Source organism: Lepidochelys kempii, chromosome 1, assembly GCF_965140265.1.
Source record: "Lepidochelys kempii isolate rLepKem1 chromosome 1, rLepKem1.hap2, whole genome shotgun sequence".
Classification (NCBI taxonomy): Eukaryota; Metazoa; Chordata; order Testudines; family Cheloniidae; genus Lepidochelys; species Lepidochelys kempii.
In genome coordinates, this window is record NC_133256.1 from 273,436,035 (window position 1) to 273,459,137 (window position 23,103).

At 43.8% G+C, this 23,103-nt stretch overlaps 1 protein-coding gene across 5 annotated transcripts in view; it reads left to right on the forward strand.

The window, feature by feature from the left end:
* The window catches only part of MGAT4C (MGAT4 family member C), a 678,608-nt gene that overhangs the window by 18,864 nt on the left and 636,641 nt on the right, over window positions 1–23,103 (forward strand). Inside the window, exon 1 of one of the 5 annotated variants that reach the window (XM_073331119.1) lies at window positions 3,715–3,765. The exons of the other annotated variants lie outside the window; for them this stretch is intronic. The gene's annotated coding sequence lies outside the window, so the exon portion shown is untranslated. Of the gene's footprint in view, window positions 1–3,714; window positions 3,766–23,103 lie in introns of those variants that run through there. 5 annotated transcript variants of the gene reach the window in all.

Below are 23,103 nucleotides of genomic sequence, written 5' to 3' on the forward strand. Positions count from 1 at the left end.
ATTGTGATAAAGATGCTGAACTCTCCCAGGAGAGATAAGATTACATACAACTATATGTCAAAGAATCCTGTGTTATATAAATATCTGATAGCAGAATAAGCTTACTAAATTAAAGCAAACCATTCTAACAAATGACAAAATACAATTATCTAATTTCTTAAAGAGCAAGCTTGTTGCATTTGCTCACACTATTTATCGACTTTATATATAATATAACACACACAGGAAAGGAATAACACTTGTCAGCGAATGACACAAGCAAAATCCCTTTTGCCTGGGATGTGCAGAATGGCATATTGGAAGAGCAGTGCTGATGTAGCTATGCTTTTTTTTAAATCATGGCCACTAAATTGGGTGGCAACAATCCTGCAAGGCAAAAAGAGAAAACATTACTGTAAAATTATTCTTCATCAAAGGGTGGCAAGTTGACTTGATGTTTGAATGATCATTTAATTTTCTTTTCTGCAGGCTGCCAAACCTTCCTTCTCTAATGTTAGAATTCCTTCTCTTTCCCAAAGTGATAAGACACACCAGATCCTGCTTCCCTTAATGTCTATGACAAAACTTCCATTTACTTCAATAAGTCCCTTTTCTAAAGCCCAGGATAACAGCTAGTGAGCATAGTCCTCTTCACTCTGGGCTCCTATCAGCATGTATAATCACCATAGCACACATATAGACAGTGGTACTTGGTGAGAATAGAACTTCAATTTGCATAATATTCTACACTGAAAAAGCAGAACTCACAGTCGTGGAGGAAGAAACCTGCGTGTCATTGTGCTGTTACAGGCTGGCGCTTGTTTCATCAAGTCTGGTACTGAATGTTGGTGTTTCTTGGGAGCACTAGCAGTGGTGCTTCAAAGGTCAAACAGCTCTAACCTAAAACCATGCTAGTCAAGGTAACAAGCCCTGTCAGACCATTTTTTTTTAATTTTTGTATGGCCAGAAAGGACTTTATGATCATCTAGTCAAACCTCCTGCATAACAGGCTGCATCCAGTAGTCTCTGCATCAAGCCCATAACTTCTGTTTGAGGTATATCATATTTCTGAAAGTCTACAGGAAACTAATTCACGATATCCATAGTAAGGTATTCGAATAATTACTTATCTTCACTTAAAAATGTGCGCCTTTATTTGTAGCCTGAATTTATCGAGCTTCAGTGTCCAGTCATTGGATCTTGCCATGACCTTTTCTGCTAGATTAAAGAGCCATCTAACATCAGAAATCTCTTGACCATAGGTTCTTGTAGACTGTGATCAAATCATCTCTTAATCTTCCTTTAGATAAATTAAATAGATTAAACTTCTTAAGTCTCTCTCTAAAAGGGCATGGTTTCCAGACCTTGAATCATTCTTGTGGTTCTTTTCTGAATCCTATTCAATTTTTCAGTATCCTTTTTGAAGTATGGACACCAGAACTAGACACAGTATTCCAATAATGGTCTGTCAATGTTATATATGGAGGTTGTGAAGTTCCCCTGGTGTTATCTGGACCAGTGATCTCCTTGGTCACTCCAATCCTCAATTCTAGGAGCCAGCCTTACCCTGCTCCGCTGTGAGAACCCCCACTCCCAGACTGTTCACGCACAGCCTCTAGCATGTAAGCTGCTCCCAGCTACGTGAGTGCCGCTGCTTGGACTGTGCAACCAAATGACCCTAGCCAATAGGAACCTCAGGCACAACCATAGGAACCTCAGTCTTGCTGTGTTCAGTTATGCCTGCTGGCCACTGCAAGCTTATGTGAGTTCATCAATTTAACAAAGAAAGTGATATGTACCAGGCTTGTTATCCCAAGGGGAGTCTGACACACTCCAAACCAAACGGACTGTTTCAGGTAGAATAAACAAACACATTTATTAACTACAAAAGATAGATTTTTTTAAGTGATTATAAGTCAAAGCACAACAAGTCAGATTTGGTCAAATTAAATAAAAGCAAAACTCATTCTAAGCTGATCTTAACGCTTTCAGTGCCCTTACAAACTTAGATGCTTCTCACCGCAGGCTGGCTGGTTGCCCATCAGCCAGGCTCCCCCTTGATCAGCGCTTCAGTCACATGGAGGTGGAAAAGAGAGAGCATGGCAAGTGTCTCTCCCTTTTATCACGTTCTTTCTTCCCTCTTGGCTTTTCCCCCTGCCCCTTCATAGTCAGGTTAACATTACCTCATTGTAGTCCCAGACTTACCAAGGGAAGGGGGTGACTCACTGGAGAGTCCAACAGATCCTTTGTTGATGCCTAGCTCAGGGTCCTTTGTCCCTGAGAGGCTGGGTTGGATTTGTCCCATACATGCCCTGATGAGGTGTGAACTGCACCTCTGTTCCTGGAGAGTTTTGCCTGGGCTTGTTTTAAGCCATGAAGACACGTTTTCAGACTCATAACTATATACATGAAATTACTACCTAGAACATAACAACAATGCTCAGTGTATCATGAGCCTTTCAAAGACACCCGACAGACAGACTTTGCATTGGATACCACACAATCATTTTGTAAGGATGAACATGGGGGTGCTGGGTGTTCCCCTGAGTTATAGAGTGTCACAGAGGTATGCTCCTCTGTACTACTACTTGATATTTCCCTTGCTTATACATCCATAGATCGCATTAGCCTTATTAACTTACAGCATCACACTGGGAATTCATGTTCTATTTGTTATTTACCCCAAAGCCATTTCAGTTTTGATGGCTTCCAGGATACTGTCTCCATAATGAATACTCTATGTTGTTTGTTCCTAAATGTGTGACCTATCGTTTGGCTGTATTAACTAGTGTTGCTCAAATTACCAAGTGATCTAGATTGGTTTGTATAATTGACCTGGCCAATCATTATTTAGCATGCCACCAGTTATGCCTTCTGCAAATTTTATCAGCAATTCTCTTATATTTTCTTCTGGATTACTGAAAGATATTGAATAGTTTTGGGGCAAGAATAGATCCCTTTGGAACCTGACTGGAAACTCAGTTTTCCATTTACAGTTACTTTTTTGAGATCAGATAATCTAGCCATTTAATTTTAATCCACTTAACATAGCCCACATTAACTTTATATAGTGCCAATTTTATCAGAAGGCCATGCAGGACAGCTTTTCAGGATGCTTAACAGATGTCTAAATATGTTATGGCAACATAATTACTTTTTTGGATCAAACATATATGAGGCAATCAAATTTCTAAATCAAATTTCTTAAAAAGAGCTATTATCCATAAAACCATGTTGATTGCCATTAATTATGCTACCATGATTTCATTCTTTACTGATTGTGTCCCATATCACTCTTTCTTTTATATTGAATGCAATGGATGTTGGGTTAATTGGCTTATAAGTACCAGGGTCATCCCTGTGACAGATATGACTAACAGACATATCTTTTTGAGGCTATTGTTTCAACTTTGTAAAAGATTCACTGCATGTTTGTGAGCTAGTTATTGTATGCTGGCTAGTTACATGTACGTGTGTGTGGCATTAAGGTCTATCCAGGAACTAAAATCAGGGGTGGATAATTACTGCAAACCCTGGAACTTGTAAATAACTCAAGAGAAGCACTCACTGAAATGAATTACATGTGCTGGTTCAGACAGGGTTCAAGTGGCCCAGGAGACAAAGAGCAAGCTTGAGGTATAAAGGACTAACTTGAACTGACTGAGCCCCAGTTTGAGGCAATCAATGGACATGAACCTTTTCTCAGGTGGGAAAGGTACAAACCCTGCTGAGGTGTGGAAAGGCTGTGACCTACCAGAGCCGGACGTGGAAGATGGGAAACTTCTGGTAAGTTTGGTATGCATTTAGGCCTTTTATTGTCTCTGCGTTTGTCCTGAAATAAATGCACGCCGCTTTGGAAGAGTGGTTTGGTTACTTGTAACTGCTGAAATACACTGTTCATAGACTTCTGAAAGAAAACAAACTGTGTGTGCTGAGCTAGGTCAGACCTGCTGGGATAATCACAGTGTTTTGCAGGAGGCTGGGGCCTAAATCCTTTGTCTTGAGGAAGAGGGAGGTGGGTCCTTGCCAGAGCAAGGCAATGGTTAGAGGCCTGAAACTTAAGAGGAAATCCCATGGGCAAACCACAGCAAGCGTTAGAGGTGCATTTACCCTGAATCTGGAAATTCCATTTACCCTTCCAGTAGCCCAGTGTTCCAAGTTTTCCAGCGTTCTGGTATAGTTAAGGAAATGCTTCTTATTGTTCTTAACTCTACTGGCCATAGATTTCTTTTCATTCATACCTTTTTAGCCCTCTATATCAATTGTTTTTATCTTCTAATTACCAATTTGTACTCATTGCTATCAATGCCACCATTTCTCCATTTGTTGAATTGTTTTAATTTTTAACTGCAACTTTTCACTTCCCAGAATATTCTTAACCAGAATATTTTTTTTTAAATTTTAGTAAGTTTTCTTATGTCACTGTGGAATTGTTTTAGTTTTTGGGAGCATCTAATAAAACATTCTTAAACTCCCAACTGTCATTCACATTTTTGTTTGAATTTTTCCTCCTACTCACTTTTTTCTCATGTTTACTTTCAGCTTTGGGAAATTAACCCTTTCAAAGCATGATGTGCATATGTATTACTGTGAAATTGGGTTAAATTAGGTACATCCAAAGTGAAATTGGATCATGATCACTTATGCTTAGACAATCATTAAATATTTAGTTCAGTGATTAATTCATCCTCAGCTGACAGAATAAGCCTTATATAGACTTGTCCAGCTGCCCTATCAATGCAGGACATTTAAAATACAATATAGTTTGTAGTACTTTATTCATTCTCATTTCAAATGTCTTCCCTGATGGAATTTCCACCACTCCTCTTAGAAGGTTATTTCAGCTAGTAAAAGACTTTCCCTGATTAGTCTTAATTAAAACTGAATTACACTTATTACTATGCTAAAGCATGCCTGATCCTGCTCACTCACTTTATGGTATACCATTCTTCTCTGTATTGGATCTTTATACTCTTTGAATTATTTAGAATGTGGAGAATGAGAGAGTTGTGCAGTATTTTTTATGAATGCCCTATGCCCCTCAGATTATTGGTTTGATATTAATATGCCTTCCTTTCAGGAGTTAAATCAAAGGAGGGTTGTCAAGAGAGAGCAGCAGGAAACAACAATGGCAAATGTAAGACACCTGAGATGAACAGCTTCAAGGGCATTGAGTTAATAATGACTAGGCCATCTACTGAGAAGTAGCTACTATCTGGTTCTATCAAGACAGGCATAGTTTAATCTTCCTAAGGCTGATGCCTAAACCTAAAAAGTGCTGACCTCCGTGTAAGGGAGCTCTTATGTTGTTGCCCCCTTACTAACATTCAGTGGGGGTGTTTTAGTTGCTAGCTCCCAGTACTAAAAAGGGGGAAGGGTCGATGGGGAATCAGGATCCTGAGACTGACAGTCCCCAGGAAAAATGGGGAGAGGCCAGTGCTCCAGGTCAGCCTGAATGACAGGGTGGGCAGGCTAGTCAGGGAGTCAGGAGGCCAGGGAGGTCCCGTCCTCCATGTGAGCTGGAATTGCCTGGGTCAGACAGAGTGGGGCTGAGCTAAGGAGAAAGCAGGGGCCCAAGCTGAGCAGGGGAGCAGAGCTGGGCCAGATCCAAAGAGAGCAGACCTTGTCCTGGGAGCAGAGCTGCAGCCCCAAAACCAGAGGCACAGCCCAGAGAGAGCAGACTTGCCCTGGGAAGAGAGCTGCAGCAACCAGAGCCAGAGGGGTCAGAAAAGCAGCCCAGGAAGCAGGTCAGTGCTGGGAGCAGAGTCACAGAAGCAGCCTGCAGAACAGACCTGTCCTGGGAGCAGAGCTGCAGCAACCAGAGCCAGAGGGGCCAAAGAAGAAGCCCAGGGAGCTGGAGGCAGAGCAGCAGCAGCAGTGCAGAGACAGAGTGGGGCTGGGGCTGGAGCAGTCCGGAGCCGGGTGTCGTGAGCAGCTGGGGAGAGCGAGGGGGGACCCTGGGCAGCGGGCCCAGCACAGGGAGACACCTCAGCCAAGAGGCTCTGCAGGCCAGGCTTGGATCGTAACCCTGACAGGGCGGGGGCAACACTGGGAAGAAGGGTCCTACCGCTTAGAGCCTGAGAGCGTGTGGCGACCACCAGAGCAAGTGTCCAACCCACAGCATCCCTGCAGCACAGCCAGGGCCTGAGAAGAAGGCCTGGGACTTACAAGGAACAGACTGTGAACTGCCCAGACATTCCAGAGACACTGTTTGTGATGTTCCCTGCCACAGAGCGGGGTGATGTGTTTCCTTTAACCTTTCCCATTTTTCCTTATTCTTTTTAAAATTAATTGTTGATTAAATAACTTGCATTTGCTTTATCTTGTATGTAATGGTCAGTGGGTCAGAGAAGTGCCCAGTGCAGAGAGAGTACCCCGAAGTGGGGACACCCTAATCCCTGTCCTAGGTGACTACACTAGGGTTGGGGGTCGAGCCCCGCAGGAATCCTGGGCCCAGCCTTGTTGGGGTTACGAGGACTCTGCCAGACAGGAGAGTGGAAGGGGAGCCCTCAAGGGCAGGGAGATCAATGGGTAAAGGAAGTGGGAGCGAGGACTCAGATCCTTTCACTAGCCCACTTCACTGGGGTAGTGCAGAAGCCAGGAAAGTTCCCCACAATAGTGGGACTATTCCCCTGCTTACATCAGGAAGGAGAGAGAAATGGATTGTCAGCAGACTAAGGATGACCCCCAAATGGACTGACACAGTCAGACCGAGAGAGACCGACATTGGGACCCCTAGCAAGCAGGCTGGCTCTCCCAACCCAGAGATGGGAATGAGCTGGCCTTATCTGAGCTATGTATAAAGACCTTAGGTAAGGAAAGATGCATGTAAGAGTTTTTTGTTTTATCCCCAGGCCCTGTGGGCCTTGTACTTGTTAGGTGAAAAAAAAAATCAATTATTTAAAGAAGTTGTTTTAGAGTAACTTTAATCATCTGCTGTTATGGACTCCTAGAGTGGGGGGAAAGGGGCTTTCAGGTGCTAAAGTCTTCTGCACCTGCTGCATTAATATGTAGCCCAGAGGTCCAGTCTGCATGTCTTTGCTCAGGATGAGGTACAAGAAGCCAGGCCTGCTCTTGCCTAAGCGGTGCACTTGAGAAGGACCGAAAGTGGTCTAAGATGCGGTTTGCCCTATAACATGACACTAATACTGTATGTATTTGTTATGGTTTTTCCTCATAAATGATCCTTTACCCTTTTAAAAATTAGTTGCTCTTTGAATAGCCCGTGATTTGACCTATATTGTTTATCTCCCTTACTTTGGTTTCCAGAATTTAGTTTTTCAGATGTGAGGTCAAACTTTTAAAAGTGACAAAGTCCCATTTTAATGAGCAAACCTCAGGCTCCTGAGTAGAATCATAGAATATCAGGGTTGGAAGGAACCTCAGGAGGTCATCTAGTCCAACCCCCTGCTCAAAGCAGGACCAATCCCCAATTAAATCATCCCAGCCAGGGCTTTGTCAAGCCTAACCTTAAAAACTTCTAAGGAAGGAGATTCTACCACCACCCTAGGTAACGCATTCCAGTGTTTAACCACCCTCTTAGTGAAAAAGTTTTTCCTAATATCCAACCTACACCTCCCCCACTGCAACTTGAGACCATTACTCCTTGTCCTGTCCTCTTCTACCACTGAGAATAGTCAAGAACCATCCTCTCTGGAACCACCTCTCAGGTAGTTGAAAGCAGCTATCAAATCCCCCCTCATTCTTCTCTTCTGCAGACTAAACAATCCCAGTTCCCTCAGCCTCTCCTCATAAGTCATGTGTTCCAGACCCCTAATCATTTTTGTTGCCCTTCGCTGGACTCTCTCCAATTTATCCACATCCTTCTTGTAGTGTGGGGCCCAAAACTGGACACAATACTCCAGATGAGGCCTCACCAATGTCGAATAGAGGGGAACAATCACGTCCCTCGATCTGCTCGCTATGCCCCTACTTATACATCCCAAAATGCCATTGGCCTTCTTGGCAACAAGGGCACACTGCTGACTCATATCCAGCTTCTCCTCCACTGTCACCCTAGGTCATTTTCTGCAGATCTGCTGCCTAGCCATTCGGTCCCTAGTCTGTAGCTGTGCGTTGGGTTCTTCCGTCCTAAGTGCAGAACCCTGCACTTATCCTTATTGAACCTCATCAGATTTCTTTTGGCCCAATCCTCCAATTTGTCTAGGTCCCTCTGTATCCTATCCCTGCCCTCCAGCATATCTACCACTCCTCCTAGTTTAGTATCATCCGTAAATTTGCTGAGAGTGCAATCCACACCATCCTCCAGATCATTTATGAAGATATTGAACAAAACCGGCCCCAGGACCAACCCCTGGGGCACTCCACTTGACACTGGCTGCCAACTAGACATGGAGCCATTGATCACTACCCATTGAGCCCGACAATCTAGCCAACTTTCTACCTACCTTATAGTGCATTCATCCAGCCCATACTTCTTTAACTTGCTGACAAGAATACTGTGGGAGACCGTGTCAAAAGCTTTGCTAAAGTCAAGAAACAATACATCCACTGCTTTCCCTTCATCCACAGAACCAGTAATCTCATCATAGAAGGTGATTAGATTAATCAGGCATGACCTTCCCTTGGTGAATCCATGCTGACTGTTCCTGATCACTTTCCTCTTATGTAAGTGCCTCAGGATTGATTCTTTGAGGACCTGCTCCATGATTTTCCCGGGGACTGAGGTGAGGCTGACTGGCCTGTAGTTCCCAGGATCCTCCTTCTTCCCTTTTTTAAAGATTGACACTACATTAGCCTTTTTCCAGTCATCTGCGACTTCCCCCATTCGCCACGAGTTTTCAAAGATAATGGCCAATGGCTCTGCAATCACAGCCGCCAATTCCTTTAGCACTCTCTCCTAAGTCACTTTGGAAAATGGGACTTGGGTTCCTAAGCAAGTTAGGCACTTCCAGAAATTATATCTCTTATCTCACTAGAGATGTATAGAGAACATCCTCTCCTGGCTTTGTTCTATGAGGAATCTGAATATTCAGCCTTTGTTAGATTTCTGATGCCATATTCTATTGCAAATTCATACTGTTTTATATTTCCTATCCACTAATATTTGTAGCAATATTTTGACATAATGCTTTCAGAGGGATTCCATCTCCCCAATATCTGTTGAATTATTTCCCCCAGTTACATTGTACTTACCTAATCTGAAGCCCATTTTGTTCCCATCTCCTTTTTTCTAATCTCTCTGTACTTGTTTATCTTTTTATGCCCTCATTGGCATTCACAACTGTACTTTCTTTATTATCTGGGAATGCAATTTACATGCTATTTACCCTGAACTTCATATTTTAATGAAGATGCTAAATAAAACCAAACCTAACTCTAATCTGTCATTCCACTAGACACCACCTCCAACTCATTTACCACCATTAGAGCAGAGGGGTTTACTGGGTTAAAAAACAAACCTGGATACTTTAATAAAAAAAAAAAACTGAAATAATTTTGGCCACATTTATATCCACTTTTTTGTTTTAGGGTATGTCTACACTACAAAATTAGGTCAAATTTATAGAAGTTGTTTTTTTAGAAATCGTTTTTATGTAGTTGATTGTGTGTCCCCACACAAAATGCTCTAAGTGCATTAACTCGGCAGAGTGCTTCCACAGTACCGAGGCTAGAGTCAACTTCTGGAGTGTTGCACTGTGGGTAGCTATCCCACAGATCCCACAGTTCCCGCAGTCTCCATTGCCCATTGGAATTCTGGGTTGAGATCCCAATCCCTGATGGGGCAAAAAACATTGTCACGGGTGGTTCTGGGTACATGTCATCAGGCCCTCCCTCTCTGAAAGCAACGGCAGACAATCGTTTTGTGCCTTTTTTCCTGAGTTACCTGTGCAGACACCATACCACAGCAAGCATGGAGCCCGCTCACCTCACTGTCACTGTATGGCTCCTGGGTTCTGGCAGATGCGGTACTACATTGCTACACAGCAGCAGCAACCCATTGCCTTTTGGCAGCAGACGGTGCAATCGTCATCGTGTCCAAGGTGCTCCTGACTGCCTCGGTAAGGTCGGTCAGGAGCGCCTGGGCAGACATGGGTGCAGGGACTAAATTAGGAGTGACTCCACCAGGTCATTCTCTTTAGTCCTGCAGGCAGTCCTATTGCACCATCTTCTGCTGAGCAGCCAGGAGATGTGGATGGGTTGCAGTCCTACTGCACCGTCTGTTGCCAGCCAAAGATATAAAAGATAGATGGAGTGTATCAAAACAAGAAATAGACCAGATTTGTTTTTTATACATTTGCTCCCCCCTCCCTCCCTCTGTGAAATCAATGGCTGACAATCATTTTGGTGAGGTCTGTCGGGGCATCTTGAAAACTTTAATGGAGATTCAGTCCTGCCTGAAATACCAGAGGGAGGGATAGCTTAGTGGGTTGAGCATTGGCCTGCTAAACCCAGGGATTTGAGTTCAATCCTTGAGGGGGCCATTCTGTGTGACAAATTGTTTTTGTTTCTCCTTGATGTAAAGCCACGCCCTTTGTTGATTTTAATTCCCTGTAAGCTGTGTTGTCAGTCACCCCTCCCTCCATCAGAGCAATGGCAGACAATCATTCCGCACCTTTTTTTCTGTCTAGACGCCATGCCACGGCAAGCATAGAGCCCGCTCAGATCACTTTGGCAATAAGGAGCACATTAAACACCGCACGCATTATCCAGCAGTATATGCAGCACCAGAACCTGGCAAAGCAAAATCAGGCGAGTAGGCGTCATCAGTGCGGTGACGAGAGTGATGAGGACATGGACTCAGACTTCTCTCAAAGCATGGGCCCTGGCAATGCGGGCATCCTGGTGCTAATGGGGCAGGTTCATGCAGTGGAATGCTGATTCTGGGCCCGGGAAACAAGCACAGACTGGTGGGACTGCATAGTGTTGCAGGTCTGGGACAATTCCCAGTGGCTGCGAAACTTTCGTGTGCATAAGGGCACTTTCATGGAACTTTGTGAATTGCTTTCCCCTGCCCTGAAGCGCCAAAATACCAAGATGAGAGCAGCCCTCACAGTTGAGAAGCGAGTGGCAATAGCCCTGTGGAAGCTTGCAAAGCCAGACAGCTACCAGTCAGTCAGGAATCAATTTGGAGTGGGCAAATCTACCGTGGGGGCTGTTGTGATGCAAGTAGCCAAAGCAATCAAAGATCTGCTGATATCAAGGGTAGTGACCCGGGGAAATGTGCAGGTCATAGTGTATGGCTTTGCTGCAATGGGATTCCCTAACTGTGGTGGGGTCATAGAAGGAACCCATATCCCTATCTTGGCACTGGAGCACCAAGCCAGCGAGTACATAAACCGCAAGGGGTACTTTTCAATAGTTCTGCAAGCACTGGTGAATCACAAGGGACGTTTCACCAACATCAGCGTGGGATGGCCGGGAAAGGTACATGACACTCGCATCTTCAGGAACTCTGGTCTGTTTCAACAGCTGCAGGAAGGGACTTTATTCCCAAACCAGAAAATAACTGTTGGGGATGTTGAAATGCCTATAGTTATCCTTAGGGATCCAGCCTACCCCTTAATGCCCTGGCTCATGAAGCCATACACAGGCAGCCTGGACAGTAGTCAGGAGCTGTTCAACTACAGGCTGAGCAAGTGCAGAATGGTGGTAGAATGTGCATTTGGACATTTAAAAGCACGCTGGCGCAGTTTACTGACTCGGTTAGACCACAGCAAAACCAATATTCCCACTGTTATTACTGCTTGCTGTGCACTCCACAATATCTGTGAGAGTAAGGGAGAGACGTTTATGGCGGGGTGGGAGGTTGAGGCAAATCATCTGGCTGCTGGTTATGCAGAGCCAGACACCAGGGCGGTTAGAAGAGCACAGGAGGGCGCGGTGCGCATCAGAGAAGCTTTGAAAACCAGTTTCATGACTGGCCAGGCTATGGTGTGAAAGTTCTGTTTGTTTCTCCTTGATGAAACCCCCCGCCCCTTGGTTCACTCTACTTCCCTGTAAGCTAACCACCCTCCCCTTCTCCCTTCGATCACCACTTGCAGAGGCAATAAAGTCATTGTTGCTTCACATTCATGCATTCTTTATTCATTCATCACACAAATAGGGGGATAACTGCCAAGGTATCCAGGGATGGGTGGTGGAGGAGAGAAGGACAAGGCCACACAGCACTTTAAAAGTTTAAAACTTATTGAATGCCAGCCTTCTGTTGCTTGGGCAATCCTCTGGGGTGGAGTGGCTGTGTGGCCGGAGCCCCCCGCACCGTGTTCTTGGGCGTCTGGGTGAGGAGGCTATGGAACTTGGGAAGGAGGGTGGTTGGTTATACAGGGGCTACAGTGGCGGTCTGTGCTCCAGCTGCCTTTCCTGCAGCTCAACCATATGCTGGAGCATATTAGTTTGATCCTCCAGCAGCCTCAGCATTGAATCCTGCCTCCTCTCATCACGCTGCTGCCACCTTTCAGCTTCAGCCCTCTCTTCAGCCTGCCACCTCTCCTCCCGCTCATTTTGTGCTTTCCTGTACTCTGACATTGTCTGCCTCCACGCATTCGTCTGTGCTCTGTCAGTGTGGGAGGACAGCATGAGCTCAGAGAACATTTCAGCACGAGTGCGGTTTTTTCACCTTCTAATCTTCACTAGCCTCTGGGAAGGAGAAGATCCTGTGATCCTTGAAACACATGCAGCTGGTGGAGGGAAAAAAAAGGGACAGTGGTATTTAAAAAGACACATTTTATAGAACAACGGGTACACTCTTTCACAGTAAACGTTGCTGTTAACATTACATACACAGCACATGTGCTTTTGTTCCAAGGTCGCATTTTGCCTCCCCCCCACCACGTGGCTAACCCCTCACTCCTCCCTGCTCCCCATGGCTAACAGCAGGGAACATTTCTGTTCAGCCGCAGGCAAACAGCCCAGCAGGAGCAGGCACCTCTGAATGTCCCCTTAAGAAAAGCACCCTATTTCAACCAGGTGACCATGAATGACATCACTCTTCTGAGGATAACACAGAGAGATAAAGAACGGATGTTGTTCGAACGCCAGCAAACATACACTGCAATGCTTTGTTCTACAATGATTCCCAAGTACGTGCTACTGGCCTGGAGTGGTAAAGTGTCCTACCATGGTGGACGGAATAAGGCTGCCTGCCCCAGAAACCTTTTGCAAAGGCTTTGTGAGTACATCCAGGAGAGCCGCGAATGCCAGGGCAAATTAATCATTAAACATGCTTGTTTTTAAACCATGTATACTATTTTAAAAGGTACACTCACCAGAGGTCCCTTCTCCGCCTGGTGGGTCTGGGAGGCACCCTTGGGTGGGTTCGGGGGGCACTGGCTCCAGGTCCAGGGTGAGAAACAGTTCCTGGCTGTCGGGAAAACCGGTTTCTCCGCTTGCTTGCTGTGAGCTATCTACAACTTCATCATCATCATCATCTTCCTCGTCCCCAAAACCTGCTTCCGTGTTGTCTCCATCTCCATTGAAGGAGTCAAACAACACGGCTGGGGTAGTGGTGGCTGAACCCCCTAAAATGGCATAAAGAAAAGGAGTACTTGTGGCACCTTAGAGACTAACAAATTTATTTGAGCATAAGCTTTCGTGAGCAGACTCCTCCGCCCCGAGACTGCTCACCGCAGTCCCCAGGGGGACCCCATTACTGCACAGTTCTTCTCGCTGGTCACACACTCCCAGGGGTTTACCACCCCCTGAAACCACTCCTCTCTGAGCCTTCAGCATGCCTGGTCCTCGTCAATCCCCCTTCATTTTTCTGCTCCCCAGTCACTTACTGCAGGAAGCGCCGTCCGCGGGGTGCAGTACATCCCACCGCTGCCAGCAGTTGTCACGGAGTCCCAGGGTGATGCTCTAACTGCTCCCTACGAAGCCAGTCAGGACTCTGGGGAAGTCTCCTTTCTATGAGCAGACTGTCTGCAGGACAGACAGCTCACACAGCTTCTACGTTCCTGGGTCTGACCTCGGAGCATTCAGCATCCTCTGCCCCTCTGTGCGCTTTCCACAGCGAGTCTGCCTAGGCGGGGTCCTGGGGAAGCCAGAGGGTCCTGCACCCCAACTTTGCAGACAGATGTGACTCTCAGACAGCCAGTAAAACAGAAGGTTTATTAGATGACAGGAACATGGTCTAACACAGAGCTTGTAGGTGCAGAGAATAGGACCCCTCAGTTGGGTCCATTTTGGGGGGCAGTGAGCCAGACAACCACATCTGCACTTCACTCCATGTCCCCAGCCAGCCCCAAACTACAACTCCCTCCAGCCCCTCCTCCTCTAGGCTTAGTCCCTTTCCCGAGCCAGGAGGTCACCAGATTCCTTTGTTCTCCAACCCTTTATCTCTCACCTTGCAAGGGGGGAAGGGCCAGGCCATCAGATGCCAGGAAACGGGTGTTGGCCATTCTCTGCATCCAGACCTCTGCACACACCTGCCCTCTAGGGCTCTGCAATGATCATACACCTTTATCCCACCACCTAGATACTTAAGAACTGCATAGGGGAAACTGAGATACACCCACAATATGCAGAGGAAACATTAAGAACAGTCCTGCTTCATCACAGCTCACGAAAGCTTATGCTCAAATAAATTTGTTAGTCTCTAAGGTGCCACAAGTACTCCTTTTCTGTTTGCGAATATAGAGACACGGCTGCTATTCTGAAACCTAAAATGGCATGCAGCTCATCATAGAAGCGGCATGTTTGGGGCCCTGACCTGGAGCGGCTGTTTGCCTCTCTGGTAGCCTTTTCTGGTAGGCTTGCCTCAACTCCTTAAGTTTCAAGAGGCACTGCTTCGGGTCCCTGTTATGGCCTCTGTCCTTCATGCCCTGGGAGATTCTGACAAATGTTTTGGCATTTTGAAAACTGGAACGGAGTTCTGATAACACGGACTCTCTCCCCATACAGCGATCAGATCCCATACCTCTCATTCGGTCCATGCTGGAGCTCTTTTGTGATTCCAGGACTCCATCATGGTCACCTCTGCTGATGAGCTCTGCACTCACCTGCAGCTTGCCACGCTGGCCAACAGGAAATTGAAATTGAAAAGTTTGCGGGCCTTTTCCTGTCCCTGGCCAGTGCATCTGAGTTGAGAGTGCTGTCCAGAGCGGACACAATGGAGCACTCTGGGATAGCCAATACCATCTAATTGCGTCCACAGTACCCCAAATTCGACCCAGCAAGGCCGATTTCAGCACTAATCCACTTGTCGGGGGTGGAGTAAGGAAAATGATTTTAAGAGCCTTTAAGTCGAAAAAAAGGGCTTCATCATGTGGACGAGTGCAGGTTAAATCGATTTAACACTGCTAAATTTGACCTCAACTCCTCGTGTTGACCAGGGTTAGAAGCATTTGTGAGTGAATTTTGGTTAACAACAGTGTTTGTGAAGATAGTCTGCCTAGCCATTTTGTAACCTCATTGCACATATTTGAATTGGAAGAAAGGAAGTATTGAGGAAAGAAGAGGGGAAAGTATAAGATAAAAACATGAGCAGAATCTGTGAAGAACATATGGAAAACATGGCAACACTCATGGTAATAGGTGGTTGTCATGGTAACCTTGGCAGAGTTCATTGCTAGGATGTGTGCAGGACAGTAAATAGCAAGTAGTTTCATGCTGAGGGAACTTAATTGCCATCTCTTTTTAAAACAAAAACACAGTATCATTTACCAAGATGAAAGGCTGTAAACTCTATATTCGGTGAATTAGCATGAGATTCAAAATATGATGCACATAGGGGAAAGTGCATGCACCCTCTGTATATACAACTGCTTCTGCACGTGATCCACTGACTCTTGCCTAGAAAGGTTTTTATAACAGAAATTCCTTTGTTTACATATTTAAGCTGATGGCAAACTCACTGTCTGGGAAAGTTTGCAAAGCTTCCAACAACTCTTGAGTGTATGACCCTTTCTGCAAGGCTGGCTTCATTTTCAAACATGAGTTCCAAAGCAAGAGCAAGAACACTTAAAGTAGTTTAAGAACACTTAAAGCACTGACCACATGAGACTTTCCCAGCTTCTGCCAGCTTAAAGAAAAGAGGACATACTTTTGCCTTTAGTAACCCTCCTGGATACTGTGGAGAGAACCTCATAGAATCATAGAATATCAGGGTTGGAAGGGACCCCAGAAGGTCATCTAGTCCAACCCCCTGCTCAAAGCAGGACCAATTCCCAGTTAAATCATCCCAGCCAGGGCTTTGTCAAGCCTGACCTTAAAAACCTCTAAGGAAGGAGATTCTACCACCTCCCTAGGTAACGCATTCCAGTGTTTCACCACCCTCTTAGTGAAAAAGTTTTTCCTAATATCAAATCTAAACCTCCCCCACTGCAACTTGAGACCATTACTCCTCGTTCTGTCATCTGCTACCATTGAGAACAGTCTAGAGCCATCCTCTTTGGAACCCCCTTTCAGGTAGTTGAAAGCAGCTATCAAATCCCCCCTCATTCTTCTCTTCTGCAGGCTAAACAATCCCAGCTCCCTCAGCCTCTCCTCATAACTCATGTGTTCCAGTCCCCTAATCATTTTTGTTGACCTTCGCTGGACTCTCTCCAATTTATCCACATCCTTCTTGAAGTGTGGGGCCCAAAACTGGACACAGTACTCCAGATGAGGCCTCACCAATGTCGAATAGAGGGGAACGATCACGTCCCTCGATCTGCTCGCTATGCCCCTACTTATACATCCCAAAATGCCATTGGCCTTCTTGGCAACAAGGGCACACTGCTGACTCATATCCAGCATGAGGTGCTACCTTGTGGTCCTTTATGGTAACCTCTGTCCCACAGGCAAGAAGCTTTATAGCTGGTTTCCTGTAGGTCACATATTTGCTCCAACCACGTGCCCTGTCACTACAACTACAAGTTTCAAAGGATTTAAGGGCTCTAACAAACACATTGGGATGTGCACATATGTGCCCTCTTACCAACACACCTGGTTGATAAGTGTGGCATGTAGAATTAGGTGATTTTTTTACAGCAGTTTAACAGGTTTATACTTACAACACTATTTTTAATACAACACTATTTTTAATACCCTACATATAGGCTTGGAAGGATTAGATCTTTACTGGTGAATGTGGATTTCAGTGTGTGTATCTATTACACATGCATGAAAATATTTCCATCAATCATCAAAAATGTACAGATAGGAAAATAAGTTGTTGCTTGGGAACTTTAGAGTTTGACTTAAGAATATTTACTTTATTTAGGCATGTGATGTTGACAATTTGTGTTTTATCAGTTTAACTTTTTGAATCTCAGTATCTACTGTCATTAAATGGTTGTTGGACCCTCCCATAATTTCCCACAACTGTAAAAATTTAAATTGATAAAAAGTGAAAAAAATGCTTAAATAAATGTTATCCATCAAAATTATACAAAATATTCAAATGTAATTCTGCCAAGCCTAGCTATGAAATGGAAATAACCGCTCCCCTTCTAAACATCTAGTCCATCTGTTCTAGTATTGTACTTTAGTTAACATTTCACTAAAATTGGCTGATAAGCAGAGTAGACCAGATTTGCAGCACCATGACCAATGTATTGCCCCTTGGCCTATGTGTCTTATTCAACAATAACCAATGTAGCCTATATTAAAAAAACCCAAAACTGTTGGAAACCATTATGGTGTAAAATAAGAAAACTTCCATAAATCTTAACTTTGAAACTAGTTCAAAGATACATGGTATCCTGAGGAGTGAGGGGAAAGGACACTGTGTTCTGTAATCCTAGTAATATACAATCAGATCATCAAGGAACCTATTTGAAAGTGGGCTCTTCTTAGGTGATTTGGACTTATTTACTAAAATGTTGATAAGTGAAACCCTGACTAAAGGCATGCTCACATTTAGAGGTAATTGCTTTCCATCACATGGACTGAGAGGGGGAAAAAAACCTTTTTCTCAAATATCTCTGCCTCAGGTGTATATAAAAACCCCATTAGTCTATTCTGTTTTTGGAGAATTTGGGAGCAGAAATAATACTGTGTAATAATTTTCACATAATCAGTGATATGTCTAGCCATACATTTTCAAGCAGTCAGGAACAAGCCCCAGTGATGCATCAGAGGCAGGGAGAAGCAACAGAACTGCATGTCTGTTATAAATGAGTTTTTTTGGAAAAGTAAAGGGTACGAGAATTTGTAAATGGCATATAAAGATATCCACCTGCTACACTGGGCTTTAGAATTCAACTTGGCCAACAGGAGTAGCGTTTATTTTTTAGTACCATTGCATTAGGTTTTTCATTACCATTGATTATCAGAAAAGTTTGTTTCTCATAGCAAAAAATGCTGAAACAATTTTAGCTTAAGTCCCAAATCATAACACAATGTATGATTTAATCAAGTTGTTTGTCATGGGAAATTGAGAAGACAAAAATCCTTCTTTACAATAAAACTTGTTTAAAGCTATTTTGAACCACCCCCACCCACAACTAAACAGGACACATGGGCCCTGATCCTGCAATTGGCTCCTCCATACCACTGTCTACTAGGTGGATGAGATGAAGGTGTCTCTTTCTCCTCCCACTATCATCAGTATTATGGAGAAATTACCACCACTGATGAGGAGACCCCACAACTGGGAAGACAGCATATTTTGGGAGTGCATGCGTCTTCCACTTATCTCAAGTCAACTCATTGGAGATGCTTGCTTGATCATTACCTTTTTTGGTTTGAAGGTGTCTTAACTGGCCTGTATTTCCCCACACACCCTTTGCACATACCCTTCTTGGAGCATGCGGGGCCAGCTGGCAGAAAACCAGTCACCTCTATAGGAGTTTATTCTGATGGGGGTGAGAGGCAATACAGCCTATGTCAAGGTTCCTTCCCCACTCTGAACTCTATGGCGCAGATGTGGGGACCCGCATGAAAACCTCCTAAGCTTACTTTTACCAGCTTAAGTTAAAACTTTCCCAAGGTACAAACTATTTTACCCTTTGCCCTTGGACTTTTGCTGCCACTACCAAAAGTCTAACCGGGTTTCTGGGAAAGAGTTGTTTGGAAATGTCTTTCCCCCCAAAATCCTCCCAACCCTTGCACCCCACTTCCTGGGGAAGATTTGGTAAAAATCCTCACCAATTTGCATAGGTGACCACAGACCCAAACCCTGGGATCTTAAGAACAATGAAAAAGCATTCAGTTTCTGAAAAGAAAAATTTTAATAGAAGTAAAAAGAAAGAATCACCTCTGTAAAATCAGGATCGTAAATACCTTACAGGGTAATTAGATTCAAAACATAGAGAATCCCTCTAGGCAAAACTTAAGTTACAAAAAGACACAAAGACAGGAATATCCATTCCTTTCAACACAGCTTAATTTCTCAGCCATTTAAATAAATCATAATCTAACGCATATCTAGCTAGATTACTTACTAAATTCTAAGACTCCATTCCTGTTCTGTCCCCAGCAAAAGCATCACACAGACAGACACAGACCCTTTGTTTCCCCCCGCCTCCAGCTTTGAAAGTATCTTGTCTCCTCATTGGTCATTGTGGTCCGGTGCCAGCAAGGTTATCCTAGCTTCTTAACCCTTTACAGGTGAAAGGGTTTGTCCTCTGGCTAGGAGGGATTTTCAAGGTGTTTACCCTTCCCTTTATAATTATGACAGCCTAGGTGCATGCTGCAGCAGCAGCAGCAATTCTGGAACTGAGAAATGCAACCTCCTGCTGCTACTTCATCATCTTCTGGCCCACGGGCTCCACTGCCCTGTGTGGGTAGTTCAGGATTCAGAGGCAGATTGAAGAAGTAATGGAACTTGTATCTCAGTCTTGTTGATGCAAAATGTAACTGGCAGACTGGCTTCCTAAGAAATCTGAGTTCATGAGGCAGGAGGGGGGTAAGCAGTTGCATTTGTTGAATACACAAGAAGTGTGTGTGGGAATGGAGGGTTGTGAAGGTAGAACTGGCTTTGAGGGAGTAGAGGGATTTTATTCCCATTCCCCATGAGTACAGGTTATCTCCCCTTAGAGAGATTTCTCCTTCATCCCCCCTGGGATTCATACAGCTAAAGACCTATGTATGGTATTGCTTTGTAAAATTATCCCTAAATTAATGGTTTGCATCCAGATCAAGTTCATGGTAATAGTAATTCATAGTCTGCATGAAATGAGTTATTGATCTCAGTCCAGTTCTTTGTCAACAGATGCCATATATATAATAAAATAAACACCCCAGCAATGGAGACAATTGGTATCTATAATAGTAAGAAGTTTTGGCAAAGATGCTAAAAGTAGATGGCCATGGACACTAAAGAACCATTCATCTTTAGGTGCTCACTGCAGAACGGGATTGACGGGGCAACTAGAATATAATCTGCAATATTCCTAGTGCTGTACCTGTTCCATGGATAACTAGAGCGGTAGTGTTCTGGTAATTCGTACAAGCACTATATTTACTTAAACTGTAATTAATATTTTTTTAAGTTTAATACCACGAAAAACTCATTCATATAGAAAAATCTTGAATGAAGACCTCTTATTATATTTTGGTGCTTGGATACTGAAGTGAAGAACTCCCTTATAGATTTAGCTAATACCTGCATTGGTTAATTACCAAATATTTCAATTGTAAAATGGCAATACTAACTAATATTACCTTTTCTAGAATACTGGTGCGCATATATAATGTGTGTGCGTGCAATGTAATGACTTTGTAAAATGTGGAAAGTGTGCTGGGTTGGTACTGTAGAATCTATTGGCAGATGGCAAAAATTATTCCCTTCCTGCACATACTTGAGCTAAATGTAGATTACATCAAATGCATGTTTGTTTTGTTTGTTTGGAATAGACAGTGGATATTCAACCCCAAATATATACACTCTAGTTGTATGCTAAAATGTTGCATCAATATTTAAAACATGTGTTTATAGATTTGATGTATTGCATTATTTTGTCATGTTGTGTCAACTTGCATTGATTTATAATCTGAACTATGTAACATGATGTGACACTACATAATTTACCATAAATTGACATAATTCAACATAGCAGGTCAGAAATGTAAAACAAAATCAAAATAAACTTGTGTTTGACGAAATTCATGTTGTCAATTACGGCAAAATATGGCAGATTTTTGATGAAGCACAGAATTGGACTGAATTTCAAATTATGGGTATTTCACTAGCAATACTGTAGTTTCTCAGTTTTCCTCACCCTAAAGTCTTCAGTTGACTTGGTATATCCAAATAATACTGTACACAATCTAAACAGCAGATCTAACTGTACACACAATTTAAAGCAGTTTTTTTAGTGGGTTGAAATAGATGGTGTTAGGATATAGATATTCAGGCCTGTCTGTAAAGGCCTATACTCTAAGAATTTAGGTGTATTCTTATTGCTTGGCTAGTTCTAGAGGTATAAAAGAAAGAAATCACTGTCTGCCGGTGTAAGGGCCTTCTCTTACTGTGACAGATTGAGGCCCTGTTCTTAGGCTAAGGCCTTTGGCTAAGCAGCAGAGGCAGCCATAAGCTGGGAAGCGAAAGGTCACATCCTCACATTCCAAACTAGTCACACTGAAATAAGGTGCTATTCGGCTGTTAGGAATACAATCCTGTCCTGATAGTTCCTATCACCTCCAGAGAAAGGGAAGTGCCTAGAAAATGTAAAAGGAAACTTAGTTTGATAGCATCCTGTCTGGCAAGAATTCACTTATCAATAGCTGGGATGTGAAATCCTCGCTTCTGTGTTGTCTTGTCATTGTAGTTCCCACTTTGCTATTGTTTGTCTGTATAATCTCTGTCTGGTTCTGTGATTGTTCCTGTCTACTGTATAATTAATTTTGCTGGGTGTAAACTAATTAAGGTGGTGGGATATAATTGGTTACATAATCATGTTACAATATGTTAGGATTGGTTAGTTAAATTTCAGGAAAATGATTGGTTAAGGTATAGCTAAGCAGAACTCAAGTTTTACTATATAATCTGTAGTCAATGAGGAAGTGAGTGGGTGTGGGTGTGGGTGGGGGTGGGCATGGGCATGTGGGTGTGTGTGATGGGAACAGGGAATGGGGGTAAGAAAATTGGAATCATGTTTTGCTAAAGGGGGAAATGGGAACAGGGAATGGGAGTAAGGAAGTTGGAATCATGTTTGGCTAAGGGTAGGAATGGGAACAGGGACACAGGTGTAAGGCTCTGTGGTGTCAGAGCTGGGAAGGAGGATACTAAGGAAGGAAACTGGAATCATGCTTGCTGGAAGTTCACCCCAATAAACATCGAATTGTTTGCACCTTTAGACTTCGGGTATTGTTGCTCTCTGTTCATGCGAGAAGGACCAGGGAAGTAAGTGGGTGAAGGAATAAGCCCTCTAACAGATGGTTTTTAAAGACTCTCTATCAAATATGAAATATGTATATTCTGCCCATAAGAAATTGGGAGTAGATCCCCTGGGATGACCAAACTGCTAAGTATAAGTCCAAGCCTGAGACTGCTGGGTCTCCTATATAATTTGAAGTAGCTGTTACCCAGGTTTTTGCTGAACTCAAAGCTCTTGGTAACTTTACTCTTTGCGAGGCAGTGGCGGGAAATAAATCAGTAGGGACACAGCATGTGCAGTCAATTTGTTTGCCTTGCATTAACTACGTGCTTTCAGTTAAAACTTCTACTTTATTTAGTCTCCAGAAATTACACATATCCGCAACAGGTTAATAGAAAACCCCAAATTAACCCCAGATTCATATTTATGCAAGGTCTTGAGGAGGTCTCAGGTGGATTTCTGTAGACATCCAGTGGCCAGCTTTCTGTCCACAAGGGAACTTCAGAGGTGCTCAAGTGTTCACCAAGCTCAGATTTTTTGCCTGTCTTTATACCCGGTTTGTTAGTATTACATGACTTGCCTTCTGTTCAGCAGTTTTTTGATGAACAAGCTAAGTGTGGAGTTTTCCAGCCTGTCAATGAGTCTTCATCAGTTAACCAGCTGTATTTCTCATAGCAATAGTTAACTATTGCCAGACTTTCCATCTTGCACAACTGCGTGCTTCAGCAAAAATCTCAAATCAGGAGGGCAAAGGGTCATGTTAACTCCTTGTGATAATCACTTTCCTTCTCCCCGCCTGGTCTGTTAGGCCATTTCTGAAGCCTTAGCAGCTAGAAAGTTGTGCTATCACCAAGGAGCATAGCAATTGATATTCCAGCTGCGAGCACTGGTCTAGGCATGTTTCTGGGCTATGGGAAAT